This window comes from Callorhinus ursinus, unplaced genomic scaffold (genome assembly GCF_003265705.2).
Source record: "Callorhinus ursinus isolate GAN/ISIS: 27379988/994484 unplaced genomic scaffold, GSC_fseal_2.0 scaffold10, whole genome shotgun sequence".
Classification (NCBI taxonomy): domain Eukaryota; kingdom Metazoa; phylum Chordata; class Mammalia; order Carnivora; family Otariidae; genus Callorhinus; species Callorhinus ursinus.
In genome coordinates this window covers 19,240,342-19,267,973 of record NW_027397072.1, presented here as the reverse complement: position 1 = coordinate 19,267,973, position 27,632 = coordinate 19,240,342, and the positions used below count along the sequence as shown (strand labels likewise).

General features: G+C 52.4%; 1 protein-coding gene across 6 annotated transcripts in view; it reads right to left on the bottom strand.

Annotated features, from left to right (window-relative positions):
• The window catches only part of KLHL29 (kelch like family member 29), a 301,122-nt gene that overhangs the window by 160,024 nt on the left and 113,466 nt on the right, over positions 1–27,632 (bottom strand). The window contains exon 1 of one of the 6 annotated variants that reach the window (XM_073897041.1): positions 13,239–13,338. The exons of 4 other annotated variants lie outside the window; for them this stretch is intronic. The gene's annotated coding sequence lies outside the window, so the exon portion shown is untranslated. Of the gene's footprint in view, positions 1–13,177; positions 13,339–27,632 lie in introns of those variants that run through there. One more of the 6 variants, XM_025867584.2, reaches the window with a different exon arrangement.

Sequence of the window (27,632 nt, the reverse complement as noted above, 5' to 3'; positions counted from 1 at the left end):
AAAAAGATCAACAGCACACGTTGTCACATTGTCACAAATGCCGAGGACAGACACTGTGCACTGGAGTCAGTCAAGCTACAGCCCAGAAAACTAACAGAGTGACGTATTCCACGGTGTCCCTCCCCACGACCAGAGAATATTTCTCACGCTCGCCCCCACCAAGCCACAGGCACATTCCTCCTGGTGTCTGCGAGGCACTTTTCAGGCGTGATTCAGCTTCCCGCGTGCCAGGGAGCACTAGAGGTCTGGGCAGCAAGCAGCTGACCTAGGGTGACAGACAACCCCCTTGCTGGGGGTCTCGGCCAAGAGCTTTTTGACATCTTGGTAAAAATAAAACAGAACAAGAGCAGAGCCAAGTGGATCGGATGTAGAATTAAATATTCCAGCTTTGCACCGAGACCATCTGGCTTCCTTGCCAGTGAAGCTGACTTAGGCGTCTTTGATTCTCAGAGAGTGGTCCCTTGGGAACTTGGCAGAAATGCAGAATCCCAGGCCCCACCCCAGCCTGTACTAAATCAGAATCTGCATTTTCACGGATCCTCAGAGGGACTGGGTGCACTGCTCAGAGTCCACTTAGGTGCTCCGCGTTGCTCCTGTGCGGGCAGTTGGGGGAAGCTGGGCCCCGGTCCTAGTTCTGCCCTCACTGTGGGGTGAATTTGGAGATGTCCTCTCCTTTCTGACCTGTTTTCCCAAATGCTAACTGGGGTCCAGCCCGATGGGTTCAATAATATGCCCATGTGCTCATCCCTGAAACGAGGTCCGTAGGTACTATGGTGTCAACAGAGCTGTTTTCCTTTGCAGACCAGAGCCTCCTTTCTCCTCGGGGACAAATCCCTGTGGGATTTCGGAAACCTCTCCCACCCTCCCATAAGCTGTGGCATGAATCCTGACCTCCTTTGGACACATTCCAAAGCCTCCAGCAGCCCAGAATCTTGAACCAAGTGAGTGTCATTAGAATCCCACACTTCCTTCTGGACTGGCGTCTATGGAGGTGCTCGGCTGGCCCGAGACCTGCCTCTCCAGCTCCCCTCAACATGCAGCTTCTTGGAGGTGGCCAAGCCCCGCAGGCCCAGACTCTCGGCAAAGAGCCCATGGACTACCCCTTCCCAAACACCCAGATGGGGCCCTCCGGCCTCCTTTTGTCCTTGTGGTTCTGTGCCCTAAATCTGCCCACAGGTGAATCCTGGTCTATTTTATGGTGAAAACAACTCTGCGTTCCAAGCACTAATGCAGCTGACATAATATTGGTCATGAGTGGTTAAACAGGATGCCTCCTCTCGATCTGCTGGAGGAGTGCGTGCGTGCGTGCGTGTGCGTGTGTGTGTGTGTGTAACTGTTACAGAGTGTCATGGAGCTCATGTTTCTGCTCAGTGCAGGGATCTACAGCTCGAACCCAGCCGAGAATTTACTCTTTCTTTGTTAAGGACATTAACTGGCCTTCCCTTCACAGTAGCTAAACGGAGGAGGCAAAGTCAGCAAGGCAGCCCCCACCCCCAGGCCACAGAGTGTCCCATGGGGAGGGAGGCAGGGAATCACCCGAGGACCACGGATGGCACCGAGAGGGGCCTCAGAACACACAGACGCGGAGACAGAAAGGCAGATTGTAGGCAGGTGCTAACCAGAGGTGGGCTGGTGTGGGCAAGAACCATGCACACTCATCCAGGCCCCACAGAGCACAAGAACAGAACAGACAGAAGGGCAATGCCAGCCAGTCCAGAACAGGTCTTCCACTGTGCCTGGAGAAGGGTGTGTGTGTGTGTGTGTGTGTGTGTGTGTGTTGTTTTTCACTATTCATTAGGTAGGAGGAGAAACCAGAAGTTTGTCTTAGAATGGCGCTGTCCTTGTTTGCAATGGTCTTAGGTATTTATGGATAGCCACTCTGGAGTAAACAGTATATAATTTCTTTCCACAGCATGGGCTCAGGACTTTTCCATTTCTCGATGGATCCTCTTTATGTTCCCCTCAACCAACTTTATGGAGAGATAGCAGGACTCAACATTCCAGGTCTGTTTTGCAAACACAAAGGTCAGCAGCCCCTTGCGGAATGCTGCTGTGTCGAGCCATTCTCTTCTCTGAGTGTGAGCTGTGAGTGTGAGATGGTGAGGGGTGCAGCGTTAGAATACGCAGGGGCAAATCCAGCCTGGTCCCGAGGCAGAGGTGGGACAGTTGGCCTCCTTATGTCCTCAGCCGTGGGCCTGTCTGGGAGCCTGGCTCCCTGCTGTGACAAGTGCTGGGCATTACTCTGCATCATAGGCCAAGCGCCAACCCGCCCTGACAGCCAGCCCCCAAGTGTGCTCTAATTTCTGCAGCTGGGGGCCCCCTGGGTCTTGAGGATGGGGTCACCCCAATTAGGATGCTGGGAGTTTCCAGAGCCATAAAGGAAAATTCACCCCTTGGCTCTCAAGTGGAGGCTGCATGTCACCTGTGAGAGTCAACATGAGAAAATCAAGTGAAACCAGGGGTGAGACTGTGTCTGCCTTGACAAAGGACCCAGCATTGAGGAAGGACGCTTGTCACTCTGAAGGGGCCTGCACTCTGATTTTAAGAAAGGGGCAGGCAGTCAGAGATGGTCTATGTTTTCTACATCTGGGTTTTCAGTACAAAAAGCACATCTCCAGGCAAACATTGCTTCTGAAATAGGAGATGTCACAATTTAGGGAGGCCACAAGGCCGGCTTAGGCCTTGGATATATATTTTCTTTTTGGTTCTTTTACTTCAAAAAATTTACAATTGTGATATAATATACAAAATATAAAATTGACCATTTTCATCATTTTAAGCATATACGTCAGTGGAATTAAGTACACTCACAATGTCGTGTGACCATCATCACCATCCGTCTCCAGAACTTTCTCATCTTCAGCTCTGTACTCATTAAACACTAACTCCCTATTCTTCCCTAGCCACCAGCCCATAATAACTACCCTTCTACCTTCTGTCTCTATGGATTTGACTCCTCCGGGGACCTCATATGAGTGGAATCATACAGTATGTGTCCTTTGGTGTCTGGCTTATTTCATTTAGTACAATGTCCTCAAGGTTCATCTAGGTTATAGGGTCTACCCATGACTCTAGTAGTCCTTCCTTTTCAAGGCTGAATAATATTTGGTTGTATTTTGTTTATCCATCCATCCATCCATCCATCCATCGATGGGCCCTTAAGTCGTTTCCACCCTTTGGCTATTAGGAATAATGCTGTTATAAACATGGGCGCAAGGATATTAGAGGAGACTTGGGGTTTGCCTTACTGTTAACCCACTGCACTCTGGTGGCAGGTGGCCCCAGCTGTGGCTGAGTGAGGCCACAAAGCTGAGAGCTAGCACTTGGCAGCTCTGCAGAGGCAGGCTAGGGTGAGGGTGCGGGGGGAGCGAATGGGGGGACACCTGTGCACCCAGACCAGGCTCAGGATCAGAAGGATTGTAATTCCACAAGCACAGAGGCTGTTCTGTCCCATTTCCTAAAGTAACCGCTCAGATCTTAAGTGTGCAGTGTGACAAGTTTTGACAAATGTGTGTACCTGCATAACCCCCACCCCAATCAAGATGCAGGCCATTTCCATCAGCCCAGAACATTCCTTCGGGCCAGACTGCATTTTGACAGCTTCTTTTAGAGCCAGTCGATATTGCTGCAGCAGCAACAGGGTTAGGGGACTTATAAAAAGCCTGTTGGGGGTTCTAGGCTGTGAAAACCAAGATGTCCTCAGTGTATATGTATACCACCAAGATGTCCTCAGCCCTGAGTCACCACCAAAGGCAGGCCTTTTTTTTTTTTTTTTCCCCTAATTTCACAGCTCATTAGCCACCCATAGTGGTCTGGCAAGGGAAGTTTTGCATCACTGGAGCCCAGAGCAGACTGTGGGACTCAAGTGTCCCTCAAGTCCCATTCACTCTACAAGCCTGGCTCTGTGCGGGGCATGGGACTGGAGCGCTTCCATGGTGGGTAGGGTACACGGAGCAGAACAGGAAGAAGAATGGCATCTGGGCTGGAGCCCAAGTTCGAATCTTGTGACGCTGCAGAGACGTCCATCATTCGGGCTGAGGCCCATAGGAAGGCTTTCTGGAGGCAGGGCGGTCAGGCTAGCCCTTTAAGGAATGCATAGGATTTCAACAGGAGGCCAGAAAGAAGAGAAAACTCCAGGCAGGGAGGACACTGTGTCAACAAAGGCACGGAGACATAATAAGAGCCATCATTTAATGAATGGCTGTACGTAGTAGGCACTGGGCTGGGTGTTTCACATCATTTTGTTTAACAAAAATAAAATGATGATGATGGTGGCTGGCCCTACAAGAGAAATCATATGAGATGCAACGTGGCTAAGTGGCTTCCCAGGTTCACAAATCATGGCCCCGGGATTCAGCCCTGGCTCTGGATGTTTCTGACGCCCATGTTCTGCCGCTTGCTGTGCTGTGGGAAGAAATACACTATTAACAAAGCTTCAGCCTGCTGTGTGGAGGGGAAGTGGTATAGGGACCAAGGCCGAGAGGCATTCAAACTACTGAGGACTTTCAAAGCTTGGTGCTTCCTCACTTGGTTCAAATTTCATTTAAGACGGCAGGAGCAATACTGCATTCACAAAAGGAGCTCTGCAAACTCTGCATTATGCATACACATCTCTGTCTCTCTTTTAATGTCATAGGGAAATATTTATTTAAAGTAATGAGGGCTAATTAGTAAAATGATTTTTTCTAAGCAGTCTTTTTTTATACAAAATGGCCCAAAGCAGGCTCAGAAGGTTGGAGGCAGAGGTGGCCTGTAATTAGCAGGACGGCCCAGGAATGGACCTTCTGGGGTGTGTCAGCATGAGGAAATTCTCTTTTATTTGTTGCCGTAGATGCCCCCGATTCTCGCTTACACTGTTAGTCCTAAGAGGGGAGGGGAGTCCTCTGACTACTCCAAATGTCATCTCCCTTCCCTTTACCCCAAACGCCCCACTCCACCTGGAGCTGACAGGGGAGGAGCCTGCTGGGAGCTTCCGCTGCCCCTGCCTTTTATCTGCTAGCCAGGGCCAAGGCTCCCTAGAAGAGACACAGAAGTTGTTTCAGACACCAGGAACTCCCTGGGTTGCATCAGCTACATAACTCCTGCGAGAGGCTCAAATATTCTTCAACACCAAATGCCACGAGCGCCCCAGCCCAGACTGTCCCAGCCTCCTCCCCAAAGTGGGTGGAACACCAGCCCAGAAGGGTGCTCTCAGAAACACAGACACCCCTGGATGCAGAGTCCACATAACCCTGCAGCCCCAGGAATGGCCAACTGGTAGCCATATTACAAGGCACACGCAGATCTGCAAACACACACACACACACACACACACACACTCTCTCTCTCTCTGTCTCACTCACAAACACACACAAGTTCTCTACTGCCTTTGATCACCCAGGCCAGTGTATATGTATACCAGCATTTTCTTCCCCAAAGATATCCAAACCACTTCATGTGCACAGAAGGAGGGAGAAGCAGCTCTTGAAGCTCATGAAGGAGAAGGTACTGAGTGGCAGAGAACTTCGTGAGCTCCCCAAAGGCCAGGCCACGCAGCCCCTTGTACTCTCAGCTTGGGGTATCTGAGACGCGAGGGAGCTCTCCCCGGGGGCCCCCAGGCCTTCTCACTGCGAGCAGAGCCCCTCCTCTCTGCCCACGTGCACACACAGCTGCAGGGCTGGCTCCTTTCTCAACAAAAGTTCATCTCTCTCCAGTTGGTAGTCTGGAGCCAGGCCAATCCCCCTCCTTCCCCAGAATGCTCCTTGATTTGCAGAGGCCTCCAGTGAACCACAGACCTCCCTGCTCTGCCCCTTCTCCTGGTGCAGAGAGTGGGAGGATGATGTTGGGGGTGCACCTCCTCCTGCCCAACACCCACACGCTGACCCACAAACCACAGGCCTCTCGTGTGCATGGGCTCCCCACCCCCCAGGCCTCAGCCACATCTTGTAAGCTCACCACTCCCGTGGCCCAGTCTTCTGAAAGAAGTGTTCTAGCCTTGAATGAAAGCAGGTTTTAGGTAAAACCTAGGAGCCAGACAAAGTCTCCCCTCGGTGATGTGAATCCCGTGATGGCCTGTTTGCAGGGGCCTCGCTCTTGACCCAGGAGCAAGGGGTGGTGCGTGGTGCAGAGGGGGTGTGAGCTCACCCGACACCTCACCAGCTCCTGCCCGTCTCCCTTCGGCTGCAAGCGGAACACACTGCAAACCAGAGTAGTTCTTCTCCTTGCCAGTGAGCCGTTGCTGTGCATATACTCCAGGAGGAGGCCATTACAGGGAGTTAATAGAGTTTTAAATTTGTTTTTAAATTTTATAATGCAATTCATCAAATTCAGTGTCTGAGCACAGCATTCACATTCAGACCAGGCAGCATATGTCAAACTGGCCCCAGCCTTCTCCCACCCCATTCCCCCAAATGAGGAAAGATTAACTCTTTAGGGTAACTGGCAGGTGTGGCCCCACTTAGGGCAAGAAGGGTAGCAGGGTAGGCCCTGGTCTGCGAGGGTCATTCTAGAATTGGTCTAATGGAAAGGCCAGGGACTTAGCTGAGATGCTCTGGGCACCTTTCATGAGCAGGGGCAATTGAGGCTGCCTTTGGCCTTGGTCACCTTGTTGAGATGGCCACCTGGGAGCGACCATGATGCGGTGCTTCCAGACACGTGTCTGTGAGGGTACCAGGTGTCAATGAGAATTGAGCAGACACCCAGGGCATAGGTGTGGAAAGCAATTGTGCAGTCTGCTGATCGGGGACGGATGTGAGTACAATTTCTGCTATTTTTCACCCAGAAGGATTTCCTTTAAGGACATGTTCAGCTGAACTTAGGATCATTATTGTAACTTGGGATCAGTTGCTGCTGAATTGGAAATAAGTGAGATTTATGGGACCACGGTTTTGTGAAGAACATCTCGGGTATCAGGACTTGCAGCAGATCTTCTGTATCACTAACTGTAGTCAATCTTGCCTTTTATTAAGCTTTAATAAGTGCCTTCACTTCTAGGGAAAGTTCCAGAATAGACAGTGCCAGCCAGCAAAATCCTACTGGTCTCAGAGCAGACTACAATAAAATAGTGTCCTCCTGGTGACAGCAGAGCCTTCAGCTGGCTGGGGTCACAGAGCCCCAAGAGGGAGCACAGGGCCCCCTTGCCCAGCATGACCTGGTGGTGGGTGGATGGTGGGGACATAACTATTGGAGCGTGATCTCCAGCTCTCCTCGGCACAACAAAGGCCTCGCGTTGGCACGGATCTGCTTCTGAACCATATCTGCTTTCAGTTCATGGAACCCACAGGGCGGCTCCACCTGGGGCCCTAGCTGTCTGGCCCCAGGTCAGGGAGTGGCCACCAGGTGGCTCTGACTTTTAGTCACTGCTGATTGGGGGCGTTGTGCTGGTGACAAGAGGAGGGGGGCTTCAGGCTGGCTTTTGCTGAGCCCCCAGAAACAGTCCACCTCCCCCTCGCTGAGCAACCAGGTACCAACTTGAGATTTGCACTTCTTAAGAACAGACACAAATAGAAAGTTCACCCTTCCTTGAAAGTTCACCCCATGAAACACCCTGTGCTACTTTTCAACTCTTGGGGGCCTCTGGCCCAATGTCTTGTGGCCTTCCAGATGGAGCTCCGGGTTCTCGTTCTATATAGCTTTGAACCGCCTGCTTTTAATTTCACACAAATTAAAAACACTAAGGTGGGGTGGGGCAAGGACCCTGTGTGGCCTCGGCGAGGCTGAGCAGATTCTGAGACAGATGCTAAGGCCTGCGCCCAGGTGGGATGTGGGAGCTGGGGTGGGGCTGGGCTCGGCAGCCGGCGGGGGCAGGGAGTGGGCCAGGATGGAGGAAGAGCATCTTGAGGTGATGGAAGTCTTTTTGCATTCAAGGGCTTGCCGCCTTCCAACTTGCTACTTATTGCATTGAAAAATATTCCACACGATTGAAGAACTATTTTCCAAAACAAAATGCTGGTATTCATCAGGAGGCGCGGGTTGTGCAGTGTGAACAATTCACTTTCGTTAAGTACCATATGGCCGCTGGTAGGAAAACGCTAACATGTTTCAACAGTACAGCTGGGGTAGGGCTCCTTTATTCACCGTGCAGATGGCTCTAATTGACATCTCTCCTAAAACAGGTCTCCAGAATTTCTGCAGGATCATTAGAGTAATTAGCTATTAAATACCATCACCACTTTTAGAGAGGGGGTCTGGTCCCTGGCAACATTCCACAGTGATGGAATCGACAGGTCCCGGTGGAGGGCCAGTGGGAAGGGTGTGCTAGTCCCTCCTCCTCAGTGGTGAGGCCAGGGAAGGACAAAGATGTGGCTTATTCCAGAACAGCCCCTTGGAGACAGCTCAGGCGACCAAAGGGCTCTGGACCAGGGTTCTGGAGCTGGGCTCCTATCTTCCTTCGCTGTGCGACCATACAGCTTCAATCCCTCAGACTCAGTCTGTTCAGCCCTTAAATGGGCGTAGTAACACATGCCTTCCTGCTCTGTAGGGCTGACACTGTGCAGTGCAGAGCAAACGGAAAGGGCTGGAAGGATGCAAGTGCTATAAGCTGAACTGGTTTAATGCTTATGATCGAGGTCCGGCCTGGTCCATGCTCACCTCTTTGGCGAGTGACAAGCCGCGGCCTCTCAAGGACTTGGCCACACCTGAGACACAGTCCCTGACGCTGTGCCCAAGTGAGCCTTTGTCGTATGGTGACCAGAGCCACAGGCCAGAAGGGCAGATCAGGAGGTGAGAGGGTTGTGGGGATCACGCTTGCAGCCAAAGCCCTGAGGACATCACCCTCAGCCACCCCAAGACACAGTGCACGCTGCCCCGTCCCAGCCATCTTGCAGACTCGGTGCTCCCTGACCCATCTTGGCCTCCATGTCACACTTGTGGGTGGTACCGCATTGCGAATCGTGCCGCCTTTGTGGGAAAGAAAGCAATCTAGGGAGTGCGCGTGCGCCTCGGAGTTCTTCCAAAAAGTACATGTATCCAAAGGGTAATATGGATTTAGGAAATAGCCTTCACTTTGAGCTCTTTCCCCATTGATCAAGGGTTAAGAGCGGGGCATTATTAGTTTAATTTCACAGTCTAATCAGTTTCCTGCTTTATTGATTGAAGGACTTGGGAGCAATTGTAATTTGGTGAAAGCTGAAAAGTAAAATTCTCGGCTAAGGGAATCCAGCTGGGTGGCTCTGGAGCTCTGGGGCCGTGCGAGGGAATGCCTGGCCTTGTCCACATAGCTCCCCTAACTGGGGCCACGCAATCTACAGGTAAAGTGTCCAGGCACATTCCCTTCCTCTTACTGGTGAATCACTTGGAGGGCGCAGGGTCCACGCCTCACAATGACTACTGACTAGCACCGGAAATGGGGACCGGCTTTGGGAAGAGCGGCTCCCCAGACCATACTGGAGCCCAAATCCACCTCGAATGCCACTCTGAGCCCCGAACCGGCCCGGGGCTTCATTGTTAAACACCCTCCGTCAGCAGGGTCCCATCTGTGCGATGGAATTTTTTTTTTTTGTCACTTTTTCAAATCAGAATAGAAACAATTTTTAGTCTATAATTATCATTTCTTTTCTCAACAGACAAATGTTTCCTTTTAAATTGTAGGGCGGAAAAAGCAAAGAACAACATTTTAAACCAAAAAGAAAGACTAAAATTAATTTCCTCTTTACAGAAAAATAAAATACAACAGCTCTAAGAAGCCAGGTTTTTTTCTTTTCCCAAAAGAGCAACAAATGCAACAGCATATTCCTTGCCACCACTAATGACCGTTTTTAGGAGGCAAGGCCTTGAGGGGTAGTGGTATTGGGGTTTGCAGACCTGTCTCTGGAGTCAGGCTTTGTACTCTGATCTCCTGGAGGAGGCTGGGCTCCTGATGTCTGAGCTCACTTGGGATGGATGATCTGAAACCCTCCGTTTAGGAAGCAAGCTCCGGGTAGAGGTCCCAGGAGCCAGGGTCAAGGCCTGGGGTCCACCAGTTGGCCCTCAGTTTCCTCATCTCTAAGATGGGGGTGCTACTCATCTCACAAGGTTGTTGGGAGGATTCTGTGGGCTCTGTGACTCTAAAGCATCAAACAAATCCTGTACTTTCACCATGGAGTCAAGACTCACTGGACTCACTGTTAAGAAAGAAAGTCCTGCTACAATGCTTTCTCTGCTGGCAAGCTCCTCTGCCCGCCCCAGAAAAGGCACCCCCCCCCACTCCGTCCTGGCTCCCGGGCTCTGCCAGTGTGCGGTAGGAGAGCCACGGCCAGCCATGTATTTCCCGAGCGCACCCTCAGTGCCAGGCCCCAGGCCCAGCGTCCAGTGTCCAGAGCTGGCAAGCCCGAGATGGCGTGAGCCGAGGGGCATCCCATGGAGGGGCAGCACGTGCTAAGCTTGGAGGGAGGAGAGCAGGTTGCATTTAAGGAGCTGATAGTAGTTCAGGGGAGTTGGGCCAGAGCTTAATCAGGTGAGGAAGCAGAAAGGCTGGAAGAGCATGTTTCCTCAGGGTGAGGAGGGTCCCAGCTGTTGTGGTCCCTGTTTAGGAGTCTGGTTTCAGAATCGGCCACCTAACGAGGGGGCTGCTCAACTGTCCTGGCAGAAGCTCCATCCCTACTCCATCCCCATCCTCCTCCACAGGGAAGGGGGCAGGCCACCTGTCCACAGAGGCACTCTACCAATGCAGTTCTGTGTGGTCACTGCTGATCCCACTCTTACTCCTCAGCATGAATTCCTTCGGGGGCCACCATCACCCAGTGCTGCGCTGGTAAATGTTTGCGCAGGGGGAGGGGGGAGCACAAAGCAAACAGAACAGCTAGACCTTGATTTGTAGTGCTTGCCCATTGTATAAACACTCCCAACTCGATTTTGCGCTCCCAACAGGATGTCAGTGACCATGGAGCTGGGAAGGGATGTCAGCAATGGGCTCTTGGGAGCCACCGAGGCAGGCCAGCTCAGCACACTCATGGGACTTGGGAACGGGGTTGGAGGGCAGGGGTCACGAATGTGCTGGCCCGAAGCTGTGGCCGCTGCCCTGTGGCCAGGAAGACCCACGGCAGGCTGGCCACAGGCAGCAGAGCTGCCCAGCACACCCCCACCCTCCTCCGTCTCTCCCTGCTTTGATCCACCAGATCACGTCCAAACACCTCACTTGGCATTCGGGGCTTTTTACGCCTGGTGTCACCTCTTGCTCTCCCCAGGCCCTTGTCGTGCCGTCCCTGCAGAGTCCCCTGCACCAGCCTCACTGTCTCCTCCTGGGTTCTGGTCAACCCCTGGGCTATCCCCTCAGCTTCCAGGCCAAGAGCATAGCTTAGGAGTTACCCTCTGCCCGTGACACCTTCTCTCCTGCATTCCCCGATCAAATCCTGCCTGATGTACCCCCTCTGTGCAAAGCTGTCACCCCCTGCACTTGAGGGGAATGAAGTCCACGCACACACAGGGACACCCCCGACTTGACCGCACACGCTGTGCAGCTTCCTGCTAGAACAAAGGCTCTGGGACCTTCTGCTCCATGAATCAACACTCCCCATGGCGGGCTCCCAATTCAAGACGCTTCCTGACCCGACCGTACGTTTTGACCTTTGAAAACTTCTCAAGAAAGCAGAGGAAGGCAAGGGTTAGTGTCCAACAACTGTAATTCCAAGGACAAAATGACCATGGGCAAGGATCTCAGTGGCTCAGTTGTCATGGCCAGGCAAGGCTGGAGAGATGGCTGGGCTACACTGGGAGGGAGCTGGGAGGCTGCCCCAGCCGCAGTGAAACTCTTCTGCTAGATAGGCAGGGCCTGTGGCAGAGACACAGGGTCCCTATAATGACCCCAAGCAGGTGGAAAAAGGCAAGTGGCTATCCTGTGCACCTGACAGCTTTCTAAAAATAGCGGGTGGGCCCTGGCCCCGCAGGCTTCCCTGTGGCTAGGGGCAGGGGCTGGAGCTGTTGGGTCACCAAGTTTCAGAGGAGTGAGGCACGTCACAGCTGGGTCTGGACCTTACCCTTCCTGGACGGGGCTGAAGCTGGGCTGAAGCTGGCCTGCAGCCAGACCCGCAAGCTAAGGACTGGGCCTGGCCTGCATCGCCTCCTGCTTAGCTCTGCCTGAGGTCACTGTTACTTGTCTGCTGTCACATGGGAGGGGAAGGGAGACAGGGAGCCACGGACGCCAGCAGGCTCCGGGCACCAGTTCTTCTTGGCCAAGGGGCCTGGGTACACAGACATTCTCCTCAAACCAAGGCACTGACAGCATTGAACAGAAATGTCATGATCTGACGCCACGTGGCGTAGGAGGAAGCAAGAAAAGAAAGGAATTCTCCAGGCCAAGCCCCAGAAGTCTCCTCTGCCCTCCTGTGGGGCCGGGCTCAGGAACAAGCAGTGGGCAGGGAACAAAGGGAGAGTTCTTCTCTTTCAGGGGCAGGCTGGGCCTTCTCCAGTTCCCAGCGAGCCAGCTTCCTCTTGTTTCCTCCTCCCTCCTCCATGTCTAGACGGGAATACTTAGCTCCCGGCACCCTTCAGGGGTGTGTTGGGCCTCCCATCCCCAGGACCGGCCCTGGGGCTGCACCTGGGTGCTCTGCTGACTCAGGGAAATGTTCCAGAAACAAATCCCATTCGTTACAAGTTACAGTATGTATTTGTATGGGCCAGAAGTTCAGCAAATTTTGGAGATCACTGTCACCCAGTGGAGAACTAAAATCCGGGAGGGTTTGATAAAAAAAAAATTACAGGGAGCAAAATTACTTTCAAATAAGATCCCTAGCAAATATAAATGGCCTCCTCTCCAATCCCCCAATACACATACATACACTTGGAAAAGGCTTTTCCAATTCTTTTCCTGAGAGGCAGGGAGCCTGGGAGGCTTTTGTTTTCCTGGAACATTTTCAGACCAAATGTGCTCCTCTCTTGGCGAAGTCCCTTCCGAAACTCTGACTTTCAAACGCGGTATTTGTATTATTGGGTCTTGGGAGGGACGCATAGCATAGCTTACTCTGGAAAAGCTGGCGTGGTGGGCAGAGAAGAGGAGCAGACAGAACCAGAGAGACCCCCGACGCTGCCCGGCCCTGGCCCCAGCCCCCAGCCCCTCCGGGCGCAGAAGACCACGAAGGAACACCAGGCGGCCTGTTCCCCCTCACTGGCCCTGCCCTGCGCCTTGCTGGGATCGGATCGTGTTGCAGAAATGTGACGCCTGGCCCACCAGCCTGCCAGCAGTGCGGCCGCCCTGGCCCGAGTGCGCCGCACGGAAGCCACCCACCCGTTAGCTGTGAACATCTATCAGTGTGACGCTGCAGCCGCCCAGCTTCTCCCCTCGGCACCTCTCACGAGTCCCCGGGGATGTGGCCGCTCCTGGCTCTCCTCCGTCCCTCCGAGCACGAGCTTCTGCACATGCTGCCGGCTGGCGCCCGCGCCGTCTCCTGCCCTCCCGGCCAGCTCGGGGTTTGGGGGAGTGGAAAGATGCCGATGAAGAGCCAGCGCTTGCCGGGGCGGGCTCTGTCACTCCCTAGCATGGCACGGAGCAAGGCGCCTCACCTCGCTGGCGTCAGCTTCCTGCTTCTGGGAAATGGGAATACTCGAGTCCACTCTACCTACCCCCTGCGGGTGTCGTGGGGGAGACAGAGAAACCCCAGATGGAGAAGGAATTTGGAAGAGGCAAGCACGCTAGTCAAGAAGTTCTTACCATTACAGAGCCCGGCTGGAGGTGTCTAGGCCAGTCCCAAAAGAGGCACAAGCCTTCCTCCATGAATCGTCTCCTTATGAGATAAGCACTTACTTCAAGGTTCCCGTTCCCTCTTTGCTAGCAGGAATTGTAGGATGGTTGCCAAGTCCAAGCCGTACAAATAGCAAATAATCACTTGGATGAGAAGCCTGTTGAAATGAGCCTTTGCTGGGGACAAGGTCGGCCAGCGGCTTGGCCTATAAATCAGCGCTCCCTCCTCAGCTCATTGGCTCTCGCAAGGAGATGAACTCAGCCCAACTTGGACATTTCACAGCTCCCACCGCCCTCCCCTGCACACAGTAGGGATTCAGACAATGCTTGCTGAACCGAGTGACTGCAGCAGCAGCTGGGAGTGCGAAGGGGCCAAGCCCTGTCCACTCAAATTGGAGATTCACTCCATAAAGCCAAGGCAGGGAGACAAATCCGAATCCGACAGCACTTTAGGCTGGAGCTGGGGCCGCCGTTCGCCCTGGCAGCCGTAGCTAAAAGGGATTTCAGGGGGTGGGGGAGCTGAGCGAGGTTAGAATTAACATACTTACTGTATTATGTTGCAGCAGTGATAAGACTAAAATTTTGGGATTTTCTTAATGAGACTCCTGCATTCACTGGTTTTCCTTATCAGCACTGGCAAAAGCCATAGTTTAGCATTTATGTCCTTTGCTTTAGAATGGAAGAAGGATCGTAAGAGGAATTTGAAAACTCACTGTGGGAGAATACCTCTGCACCCTTTTGGCTCTCCTCATATGGAATGCGGGTCCTCTGCCCCCGGCCCGCCCCAGACACGCTGTGCTATTACTCATTGGCATCCGGTGGCAAAGCTTTCCCAGTCCAGACTTTGCTGAACAAAATGCAAATTGGGGATGTGAAAGGAATCTCTGGAAGTTAGAATGCCTCTGCCCTCCCCTCCTGTCTGAGGCTCTGGACCACCCCCCCACCAAGTGTCCATAACCACCCCTGAGAGGCAGGTGCACAGACTCTAACACTCGGTTCCACAAGGACCGCTCTCACATCTACCCATGGGGGCAGCTCTTTGGGCACTGTGATCAGGACAAGCAATGACAAACTCGGGCCCATACAATATACGCAGGGTGGAGTTTGTGCAAACTCTGTGGGGGTGGGGGCCTGTCACACCCCCATTTTACAGGTGTGCCGGCTGGCCTCTAGAGATGGTGGGTGACATGACCCCATCTAGAGAGAGCTGACACTGGAGGCAGGAATAAATTTGAAAGTCTGGACCTAGGTCTAGGGTTGGAGGAGATCAAGTCCCCTTCCCAGGGCTTGGGCCGTGGGCATCTCCTCTCAGAACCCAAGACCTTGGGTCCCTTTGGGGCAACCAGCCCGCTCTATGGGAAGAGAACCCGAAAGGCCTGCTTCATCTTCCCATTCCACTTGGATGACTACCCAACCCTGAAAAAAAGCATTTTTTTTTCTGATCAGATTTCAAAAGGCAAAAGGTCTGCAGTCTGCCCTGAAATAAGGAAGAGCTACCTTTCCTTTATCCCAAACACAACCACCAGTCCAGAAGCAATCAAACAGAGCCTTTGAACAAGCAAACCAGAGGGCCTCACTGTGCAGAAGCTCCCCGTTCCCAGCAAAGCCCCAGCGTCCTTCTTGGTGGCCTATGGATGCTTCCTTTGCACACAGTTGTAACAAGTAGGCCCACAGCAGGGGTGAGGGTGGTGCTGTTGCTTCAGGCAACACAGTGACCATAGCAAGCTGAATGGATGACGATGAAAAAAGATGCAGAAAGACTGTGAAAAGCAGGAGAACAGTCTCAGCAAGCAGGGCAACTTTTGGTCATTCGGTTCAGGGTCAAACATCCTGACTACCTCCGTAGGACCCTAGGGGCATCAAGGCACCGTCGTATAAGAGACGATACTCAAGGCCACAGACTGGTTAAGAGTGTAGGGTTTGGAATTCAACAGAGCCTTGTGTCCTGGCTCTGACATTTATCATTTGTGTGTCCTTGAGCAGTTGGCTTGAACTTTTTGAACCTCTGTCTCCTTGTAGGAGATGGAGATACAAGTGGCCCCCACATTTTGCTGTGGGGATGAGGCTGTTTGGACAGTGGACAGTGCTGGGCACATACAGATGGCATCCCCTGGATATGCGCACTGCTATGGAAGAGGGGTGACAGTCCCTTCAGGGGGATTTACCCAACTTGGTTAAAATAAAAGAAAGTTAGGGCTTTACAGGGTGTGGGGGGCAAAAGTGACAGAGAAAAGATGACCCAGAGAGAAGACAGAGGAAGTGTGGGTGGGAATGGAAACAGGTGCAGCCCCCCATCACCTACAAGACACCTCTGAGTACCAGGCACTGGTTAAGATATTTGATATAATTAATCTAATTCCATCCTCCCAACTTAGTTGTAGTTATTGTAAAACTCCATTTTACAGGTGAAGAATCTTACATAAGAATGAAGACACTTTCCAAGGGTTACACAGCTCACAAGTGGGATTTAAATACAGAGATATCTGAGTCCAAAGACAGTTTCTTTCCTTCTTTTTTTTGAGAGAGAGAGAGAAAGAGAGAAAGAGAGGTGGGGAAGGGGTTGAGGGAGAGGGAGAGAGAGCGAATCTTGAGCAGACTCCACACTCAGTGCGGAGCCCGGCATGGGGCTCATGCTGGACCCGGAGACCATGACCTGGGCCGAAATCGAGAGTCAGATGTTTAACGGACTGAACCACCCAGGCGCCCCAAAGACAGTTTCTTAATCCCTACAGCGGGTAGGGAGGCAGCGAGGGAGGGGCTTCCCAGCAAGGCCACAGGGAGGAGATGGAGGCTGAGTAGACGAGGAGCTCCCCACCCACGGCTGCCCAGCGGGCCATCAAGCCAGTGAACAGGCCGCAAGGGCAAGACACACCTACAGCTTCAATGCGCCAGAGAGAAGGCCCTTGGAACTGAGCCCCTCGTGAAGTCCAAGCATCTGTCCTGCCAGTGGTTTGTGATATGGTCGAAGGGGAAGCTTCCCAGCACACGAACATTGCCTTTGAGGGGTCTCCTACACAGCAGGTGGTGCCCAGACAGAAGGCCTTGGGCCCAGAGCCTTCTCCAGGAGTTCTTCTGGATTGTCAGAAGGAGAGTCTTCTGGGGGAGCCCCCTGGATCGCCCCCAGTTACATTACATCCCACATACACCCCAGCCCCAGACTCTGTGCCTCAAATGGCTGGCAGAAAAGAGGGACAGAGGACACAGGAGCACTCCATCATACTCCCTCCTAATTCTCATTGTCTGGATCACGAGCCCAGCCAAGAAAAACACCTACAAAGAAAACACCAGAGTGAGGGAGAGGGTCTTTGTAAAATGTGGCAGTAATCAGAATTTGTATCCAGAGAAAAATGACAATTGTTAAAATCCTATATGCAACCTGAACTCTGGTTTATGATAATGTAACATTTCCAGCAATAATATTCGAGGAGGAAAGAGATGAAAATGAACTGAACTTTATTCAGGGATCTCATTACTCTGAGTATGGTTCCTTCTGCTAAAATACAGAAATATCTATAATGAGAATTTGTGTTGTCCCAAGAAAAAAATATATGAAAAAGTAGCCTGAAAGCATGGGAAACTTTTATGTGCTCTCAGGCAGAACTTTGTTTCCCCCTGAAGAGTTGGGTATGTAAAGAGTAAAATGAAAGAAAAGACTTGTGTAATTAATCACTGATATCTACCCTTCCCAGTGAGTTCTGGTGGTCTCACGGTCTTGCGACCCAGGGAACAGGAGTCAGGGCAGTGGCCCGGCCTTGACCTCCAGCAAGCAGTGGGCAATCCCAGGGAGTCCGCTCCTTGGATTCCAATACAAGCAAACAAGGCATGCTTTGTTCCCTCTCTCCCCGCTGCCCAGCCCAGCTGTAAGTCTTTGTTTTTACGTAGTCAATGAATCACAGAAGGCCAGACTGAAAGGCTCCTGAAAGGCTCCTGCAGGCTCCTCTCCCTCCAGCCCTCCCATTGCACAGATTAGGAAACAGGTCCCGGGAGGTGCAGGCACTTGCCCTGGATCCCATGAAACTGCAGACGCCAAGCCTAAGAAAATTAACAGTGCTCACCGCCATCGAGGACCCCATCTCCAGAAAGACCTGGCTCTGCTTGGGCTGGAGTCTGTTTGACCTGGAGTGGCTGGCCACTGATCCTCTTCCGGGGAACACTTCAATCCCATTCTGCTCTCCCTGAGTCTCCCTTCCCCGGCTTGTTTCCTGGGCGGGCAATACTCAAAGGTGGTTTATGCTGACACCCACCCTGTTGACAGCCCTCAGGCAGGTGACACCCCAGTCCCGGGCCAGAGCCCGGTCCTGATGCGAGCTGGCCTGGCTGGCATATTCTAGCTCAGTTAGCCCGTGAGGATGTCCAGGAAGAAGAAGAGGTGGGGAGGAAGAGGGCAGGGGGCCAAGAGCCCTGGGAAACCCACAGCCTGGGAGGTCATGGCTAAAGCCGGCTAGAAAAAGTGTCCTGGATGGAGGGCGGGGGAGTGCCCAGGCCAGGTTGACAGCAAGGGAGGAGGACCATGGCACAGGGTCAGTTGACCCAGGGAGATCCATCCCCACCTGGCGGCTGCAGCTTCCAATGGAGCCTCTGGGCACAGGCTGCCAGAGCGCCTCTAAACAGCCCTGGGCCAGGAAAGTGCATCTCAGGGCATGGTGTGCAGGACTCCCAGAAATGAGCTCCTTCTCCACAGCTGCCTGGCCCTCGCTGGGCTCACAGACCAGGCCCCTTCCCCGCTCCCTGGGAGTCACTAATAAAAAGAAAGCATTGATTGTTCAAACGGGATAGGTCACTTTGGCTGCTTCCTGAGCTGGTCTGAGAGTTTGGGCTCCATTCAGCATCTAGAGCCACTCTTTTTGGGGGGACAGTCACTGAATTCATGATGGGGGGCAGGAGGAGGGAGGGGATTTGATTCTCCATTCAGGTGGCCTGGGTGCTCACCCCTCCCCAGAGGACCAACGCCTCATTCACGTGTCAAGTGGGTGGACCCCAATTTTTTTTATCGTTCCTTCTGGGTAAGAAAAATATGTCATAGTGAACCGTCCCAGAACATTTTATACAAATCTTAAAGGGGCAGGGTGATGTGGGCTATGGTGTCAGAGGGCACTTCTCAGGTCTCCTCCATTCTAGATCCTCCATTCTAGATCCCCCAGGGGCCACAGGAAAGGAGCTCCTGGCCTGAAGACGGAGGCAGCTCTAGTGAACAGGATGTTCCTGAAAGCTAGTGGTATGCCGGTGACGTAAGCCCCCAGCTCACCACAGCTGTCTGCTTCCCGGTGATAATTAATAACAACAGTGGTAGTAGTACTTACTATAATTCCTACTTCTAACCCACCCTTTACTGAGTATTTCTTATGAACCACACGCTATCTCATTTACTCCTCATGAGAGCCCTCTGAGGTAGGTATTCTTATTATGCCCATTTTATAGATGAGAAAACTGAGCCACTAGAGGTGGACAACGACTTGTCCCTATGGTAGCTGATGGAAAGAGAAACACCTACTTCCCTTACCCATGTCATTAATCTTGCAAGGCTCAAAGAGCAGAAAGCCCAGTGTATTTGAGGCAAGAAGATGGTGCACTAAAGTACTTTTCTAAGGGTGGGAACAAAACTCAGCCCAGGGAATAGGGCCCGTAGAGCAGCCGTCCAGCCACGTAGTGTGGACGGAGATGCGGAGGAAGCATCCCATCACGAGAGGAGCGGAAACCATGAGAGCCTGGTATCCATCTGTGTCTGCATGTGAAAAAGATGAAAGGAGAATTTGGTAAGGCTGATAATTCCAAATTTTATATTAATTGGGTTCTTCTAAAAAAATTTCTGTCCAATTGCTTGTATTTCTAAGTTTTAAGAAAAAAAGAAGTTCACAGATGGCAGGCTCCTGGGCCAGAAGAGAAAGGCTAAAAAACGCTACTACTTGGCCTTGCCCTTGGACCCAGGGGTGTGGAAAGTGTGCCTGGCACGCTGCTCTCTGCACGTATCCTCCCTGTGGACCTGGTGGCCTCAGCTCCACGAGGCAGCTGATGAGGGGCCAGCTCTGTGCTCTCTGGGCTAGGCAGAAGCACGCCGGTCATCGGCCTGCCCCAGTCCACTCTGCCTCCCCTTCCCTGAAGCCCCTCTGTCCACTGTCCTCAGAGCCACTGGCATGGATGCACATGGGTCGGGGAGACTTAGTTCCGTGCCCAGGGCACTGCCACCCCACATCAGACAAGAACCGTGGGGGCTTTGGAAGCATGGGTTCTGTGCTCTGATTCCTCCTTGGCCTCCCCAGGGCACAGACCAAGCCCAGACTGGGGATTTGCTGATTGGCCAACTGGACTGGCGGTCTACTTCCCAGACCCTTGTTGGTGAGCAGCTCAAATTCCAAAAAGTCTGCCAGGAAGTTGGCTGTTTGTGACTCAGATTGTACGTCCCTGTAGAGACAAAGCTGTCAATGGTCGTGGGTCTGTGTGGCTAGACCACAGAAGCCAATTTCATAATCTAGCTTGCTGCATCATGCCAAATTATGGCATTTGGCAAAAACCCAAATTATGAGCATTGCCCCTGGAAGATCTGCAAGGTGGGTGGGGGGAGGAGGAGAGGGAATAGGTCCCTTTTGTTTCTTGGGGCTAGCACTGAGTTTGGCCAGTTTAGCATTCACATGCGTGTGTGTGCACATGTGAGTGTGTATGTGTGAATTAAGGGGAGGCTGGTTGAGTATTTAAATCAACAAATCTGGAAACCGTGACAGTTGGCTTCAATCTAACTGCTAGGCTGTGTACAGAGTGCCATCAGCCCAGTAGGTGCCCGTGGCCCCCGACACGAGGGTCTTCTGGAAGTGGGGCCCTGCCTTGGCTTCTCTTCCCACTTCCCCTAGTGCTTTGATGGCCAGCCTGGACAGGGCAGAAGGGACCCATATGTGACCCTGAAGCCAAATCCAGGAACTTCAGAGAGCCCTGCCAAGCCCAGTGTCTATTAAGGTCAGGGCTTGAACAATCTGCCCAGAAGTCACCGCTTGAGAATTGCCAGTGACTATCAACCCCTTCAGTAACGCTTGCTTTGCTAGTTCCATCCTTTGCAAGGGACAGATGTCAGATACCAAGTGAGCAGGCTCCCCCCATGCTCCTTGCTTGCTCACTCAAGGAACTTCCACTGAGGAACATCTGTCTGCTCTGTGCTCAGATACCACGGGCGCTGGAACTCCTCAGGCTGAGTCTTTGTCCCAAGTGAGTGCTCAGGCCCTCAGGGGAGACAGGATGGCCTGGCGCTGAGCAAGGACCTTGTCCCCGCCTGGGCAGAGATGTGGTTTCGTTGGGGAGCTGTCTGGGAACTCGCTCTAACATACTATCATGAACTGTTCTCTTTTCTTCTGTGGGCTGGGCGCTATGCTGGCCACGTTCAGATAGGGAACACGGCATTCTTGCCTTTAAGGGGAGACATTCATGGCTGCTTATAATTGTGGTGAGAGTTACACAGAAGAACACAGGGAGCTGTGGGAGCAGGGAAAGAGGCCCCCAGGCTGGTAGGCTCAGCTGGAATAGGCTTCCAGAGAAGACGGTGCCTGAATCTTCTCCAAAGCAGGCAAGCCAGGTGAAGAAGAGAGGAAGGGCCTTCTAGACAGAGAAACTGCCTTAGTAGTGGAAACAGAGTCAGGAAGCTGTATGGAATGTTCAGGAATTGAAAGGAGCTTGGAGTTAAGTGAAGCAAAACAGGTGAGAGGGGCATGGGGGGGGTGCGTGGGAGGACATGGCCCCGAACACTAGCCAGGTCCCAGAGGGAGCATCAGGGGTCTGGCAGGGGGTCCTGTCAGGAATAGCCAAGGGCCCGGGGCAGGGCAGGGATGGCAGCGACGGAGGGGCGGGACATGTGGGGAATAGTCAGGAGGCGGTTTTGGTGAGACTTGGCAGTTGACTGGCTCCTGAGTACATTAACAAGCTCCTTCTGTGTGCTGGGCTGGCAATGGGGTAGAGGGAAAGAGAGGCGTCTGGGAAGAACCCCAGTTTTCAGGCTGGGGAGGTGGAGGGGTGGTGAAATTTTCTGGGGTTGGAAACACTGGTGGAGGCACCAGTTCCGGGAGGACCCTGATGGAAGCGGGGGAATGGGGAGGCTGGCTGGGTCCCAGCCAGGTGAAGTAGGCAGGATGGAGCCTTCCAGGTCAGGGAGCTGACAGAAGCAAAGGCAGCGGGGACAGACGCAGGGAATGAAAACGAAACTCGACTCTCTTCCCTGAGTCCAGATGTTTTCGTTATGAGAACCAGAGCTGGCCCATGGTGCCCCAGACGTGGCCCCTCTTTTCCAACCGCGCCTCCGAGGAATCAAGCCACATCAGTGACTAGCGGACTGATGGTGTCTGCGCACTTTATGCATCAAGATCCAGGCTCCATGGTCAAGTAGCTTCTTCCCCAATTTAGCAGACAGTGGCCCCCAGGAATTCTGCCACTGGCTGTCCTTGGACGCCTGTTGTCAGCCCCCCCCGAGGAAGCTGAGTGGGCACTTTCCGAGAAAGACGGAAGGAAGAAATATACTGGGGCGTCTAGAGCAATCTCTAGGGAAAACCGTCTGCTCAGCTTCCTTCGAGGCTGCGGCTGCCCACCTACCCCATGCTCCTCTCCCAGAGGCTGCTTCCAACCTGGGGTCCCATGGCTCCACGGCCCCTCCCGCTTATCCTCCTCTGCCCAGGTCTCCAAAGGAGCTTGGAGGGTCCCAAGCACAAGGAACAGTGGGAAGCCTGATGCATAGCTCCTGAGATGAAAACCCGGCAATTGCATTTCATGCTCCTCAGAGGCTCCCCAGCCCCACTCCCTGGCAGCATAATTACAGATGCGTCCCTCCTTACAAACCCTTCCTACGCACCGCATAAAGGAATACAATTTCTGGCTGTCCAAATTACAAGAGACCATAATGCACAAAAGCAATAAACACAGGTTCTAACAGCAATCAGATACCACTTATCGTAAACAATGGTTTTTGTGATTTATTGCGTTTGAAGCAGGTTCAGCATTACTCCTTAGAAGATTTGGTTATTCCTGTTTTCAAGCAAGTTGCCGGCAGCCAGCTGACGTCAGAAAAAATTGCTCAAGTGCGGCAGATTTTAAAAATAGGGCCAATGTGGTGTTAAAATAATAATAATAGAAAAATTGGGGTGGCTCTGGGCTGATGTGAAGTCTAAAGACAGAGCCATTGCAGGTTTGAAGGGCTCCCTGCCAAAGTCCATGTATCTTCAGTGGGTCCTGCCTGAGGCTCACCCTCGCTTCCTGATGCCCAGCGTTTCCGATCCCTCCCACTGTTCTCCTGTCCCCTAAGTGACGTGGGAGGGAGGAGGAGACTAGGAGCCAGAGTGGGCCAAGTGACAGTCTGGATTAACACATCAAAGCTGTTCAGCTTCCTGGCTCAGGCCTCAGTTAGCTCTGGTAGTCAGATACTAGGGGAGTACAGAAAAGTCAAGTTCACACAGTGCATTTGGGCCAAGAAGTCTGCAGTGATTATCCAAAAGGAAACGGGTCCCATTCTGGAAAGATCAGTCTCTTCTCTCCCGGACTGTGTCCTGCCCACTCTGCAGGGAAGGTGCTATGGGTACTGTCATGAACAGAGGTTGGCAGTCGGCGGGGGCGGGCTGAGAAAGCAGGGAGAATGCCCACCCAGCTTGGAGCGAGGGTTTTCCCAGTGGGTTCAGAGACATCCTAGGATCCCATGTGGGAATTTCAGGGGCTCCTGGAGGAGGTCACCCCTGATTCAACCAGGGAGTTCTGCTTTTATTAATTGTCTCCAATGGATTTCTATACCATTGTTAGCAAAAAAAAAAAAAAATTGGATTAGAGAACTAATCCCCAAATAGGAGCCAGTGCATTCTGCCTCTTTGATCTTCCCTCTCTCTTCAAATCCACCATGTTGCCATGATTTTAGAGCACAGGCACCAGGAGAAATGCACTCCCAGACAGTGGGACAGTGAGAACCTTTGAGAAGAAGCATGCCCCCAGGAATATAGGTGCATTGCCCTCTGCCCTCATGGGGACCATCAGATGTGGGGCCCCACCCCAAGGATAAGTGACGGTGGACTGCACCACACCACCTTGGCCGTACCTCATGGCCTGTGCACTGGGACTTGATTCTGAGGGAAACTGAGTGTACAGTGTGCATCAGGGACACTGCAGGAAGCAGAGTCCCAACCGCACAAATGGAGAAGTTGCCTAAGCGGGCTGTTTGCTCCAGCATCTCTAGGAGCTGGAAGTGATACTCTTTAACCAACGTGTAGTACCCTCGGGACTGAAGGAGCGCACACACACGTATGAGCGCACGCTCGCACATACTGGGTCCTACCGCTTGCAGGAAGGCTGAGACCTGCGCTGGCTGATGCTTCATTTCAGTCTGGGGGTGGGGGGCGAAGCTTTCTTGCCTTAGCTTGGAGCAGAGAGCAGAAAAATCACCAAGCTATACAGATCATGATAAGGAGAATGGATGTTAGTGACTAGCCAGTCCCCTGAGAACAGTCATGATCTCTTGTTTGAAGTAAATTCTCAGAACATCACTTACCCAGGTGGAAAAAAATATATCGATCACTAACATTTATTGCAGACTTACATTCCAGGCACTATTGTAAACTCCTTTCGTGATTAACTTATTTAATGCTCAACACACGACTTTGCCATAGGTAGGAGAGTAACTTGCCAAGCTCACCCAGCCAGAAGGTGTGAACACAGCTCCCAAGTCCACGAGCCTCACTGCGCTTCCTGCCCATTTCCATGCACGTTCTTTCCCACCGAGAGGCTTATGTAACTCTTTCTGTGTGGTGTCCTGTCAAGTCTCCGTTGGCTGGGATCAATGTGAGGATGGGCAGGTAGGTGGGACAAATGTCGGTTAAGACAGTGACATCAACACTGGCCTGCTGGAATCAGAGGTCCCCAGCAGCGCCCAATACTGTCCCGTCTGCTGCTGGGTGGCTGAGCCTCCTCCCTGCCGCGTGTCTCCCTCCCAGGGATAAAGACGCCCCAGCCGCACACCACACAGAATGTCCCAACCCTTCAAGGCAGCAGGCCTTTGCTGAGGGTGGATGCATCAGGCACCGATATCACATTCCTACACAGCAAATGGGACTTCCAGAAAAAAACAAAATTTGCTTTTTGATAAAGACAAAAGCAGTACACTGCTCAAAGATATCCTTCATACTGAGAAATTTTTTTATACAGAGCCTCGCATCTTCAAGCATCCCCGTCCTTAGGTATTTCTAATCCTTGGCCTTAAATTGTTTCTGTGCAGAGGGAGATGTGAGAAACATCGCCCTCTAGGACTGCTTCCCCAATGCTTCCTACTTCCTGGATCCTCCTTCCTGTTCCGAGTTACCATGGCACTTGGGTCTCTGTTGTGCCATTGGCCACTCAATTATACGCTGTGTTCTGTGTTCTCTGACTGTTCATATAGATCTCGTTCCTTTGACGAGGCATCTCCTTGAAGGTGGAGCTGTGTCAGCCCCATGGCCACCCCTCTAGCCCCCCACATCCACAGTGGACCTTCAGAGGGCACCAGCATCAGCTGGGGAGCTAATTTAGTTTATTTAGATGCCAAATGCTGAGCCACACCCCTAGAGATTTTGCTTCAATGCTTCTGGCATGTGGCTCAGGAGTTCGTATTTTTATTTAGTGCCCTAGATGCTTCTGATGCTGGCAGTCTTGGGTTCATGTTCCGGGGAGCCCTGCTGGCTTGCCTCTCCAGGATAGCATCCCTCGGGGCTGAACTGTGTCCCCACACCAAATTCATACGTTGACCTTCTCACCCCCAGTGGCTCAGATTGTATCTCTATTTGGAGACAGGGTCTTTACAGAGGTAATTAATTATAATGAGGTCATTAGGGTGGGCCCTAGTTCAATACAACCAGGGTCCCGATAAGAAGAGGAAATCTGAAAGCTGATATAAAGGTGCAGAGAGAAGACAGTCATCTCCAAGCCCAGGAGAAAGGTCTGGAACAGATCCCTCCCTCAGGGCCCTCAGAAGGCTCGGACACTACTGAGACCTTGATCTCAGACTTCTAGTCCCCAGAAGTGTGAGAAAATAGAGTTCCATTGTTTAAGCCACCCGTTAGCCCTACTTTGTTGCAGCAATCCCAGCAGACTAGTGCCACACCCATGGCAGATATTGTGCAAATACATTTTTTTCCCCCCCAAACTCATCTTTGTCAGACTTTTTCACTGCCCTGACTTCTTTGCTAGGTATTCCTCCCCCAAGGCGGCTGTGACCTGTTGTCACCCAGAAGTCTGCCAGGTCCGGCTCGGCATCCTGGCATCAGGGCAGACGAGGGCTTGGGAAGGCATCTCTCACCAGCCACACACCGGCCCAGCCTTGGGATCCAGCCACCCTACTTCTCCCCCGTCGGCAGGAGCCACCCCCCTCCCCGCCCCGAGCTCCAGCTTCTCGTCGCTATCACCAGCTATGCACTAAGCTCTGCTCTCCAGGGCTAGGTGCCACCAGCTCAGGCCGCCGCCTCTGAGTGGGTGTGACTGCCACTCGGCCTCCCGGCTCAGCCAGGCCTTATCACCTGGATGGCCTGGCCAGGGAAGGTGGCCTTGGGAAGGCGGCACCTCTGCTTGCGCCTGCGTCTGTCTGGGAGATGGGCAGGCCAGCAGCAAGCTTGTTGGGGCTCTGCTCACGGGGACTGCCGCCCCCACCACGCCTGGGGTGGCATATGAAGCTCAGGGCTCACAGCCAGGGCAGAGGTAAAAAAAAAAAAAAAAAAAAAAAAAAGGCCCACCAAGCACACCCCCCCCAGCACCTGCAGTAAACTGTGCATGCCAGTCGAGTGGGTGGCTCGTCCCCAGACCTCGGCAGCCACGGCGGCCACCGGTCACACTCCTTGGTAAGGACTCCTCCACCTTCTGGACATCTCGTGTGTTTCTCAATTCATCCCTCACCACCACGACGAGAAATAAGCTTTTCAGCAGGCAAGATTTAAACGAGCTCTCCTGTCACAGAGCACATGGCCTCGCACTGAATAAAGAGTCTTTAGAATGCTCAGATCCACCTTCTTCTCATTTCCTTCTCTCCTTGATCCTGTTTTCTCCCTGGGGTATGGGTATCTGTGCGGCCAGTGTGATTAACTGAGCCGGGACTATAATCTCAGGAAGGAATGGAATGGAAATCATTTTTGGAATATAAATCAAATAGGATTTCAGTTGAAGTTATTTAAAAGAAATTAATTGACTTGTACTTGCCACAATACACTGATAAGAGTTCATTGCCAGACCCATCAGGAGTAATGAAAAAACAGTTAATAAAATTCAGCTGTCAAAAGCCGCCTGCGCAGGTTCTCCGGGGACATCCCCCTGCCCCCGGGTCGCAGGGGGTGGAGTACACCGGTTTGCCGGGGCCAAGCTCAGGCTTTGCTGAATTTTTCTCTTGTGTGGGATTATTTGAGTTTTAATGCTGTAAGATTCTTAGGGCTGAGACGTTTTCCCAAGCTGCTTTTATTTCTATATAGCACCATGCACATATTAAATCACAACCGAAGGAAGGGCGCGGGCGAGGTAAGAACGGTTTTGCATTCAGTCGTTTGGTTTTTTCCTCTTCTTCTTCTTTTTTTTTCATTTGCAAGGCCTTCTAAAGAGATATTTCTCCTTCCCCTTACTGACTGTAAATGACCTTAAGGAGGAAGGAGTGGCAATATTTAATTAAAGACATCTTCGGCTCCTCTCCCCCACTCTCCCAAATCCAGGGAGGAGAGTAAGTCATGAACTTGAAAAAATCATACATGTGCAAAGAAGAGGGAAGGGAAAATTTCTATCCTGCAATCCAAATGCAAGACCCTGGACGTGGCGGCCAGCCCCAGCGCCCCGCCCAGCACTTCCCGGCCCCTGTGGGCATCATTTGCCACTCTCGTCAAAGATGTGAGCCCTTGCCATACAGGGGCAGAAATTACCCCATGTCTCTAGGACTCCACCAGCCACAGCCTCCTGGACAGCAGAACAGCTGCTTCCTGTCCTGAGCTCCTCTCTTGATTTTTCACTTTATTTTGTAGTGGCTGCCTCAGGCCAGGCAGCATTATAGGCCTGT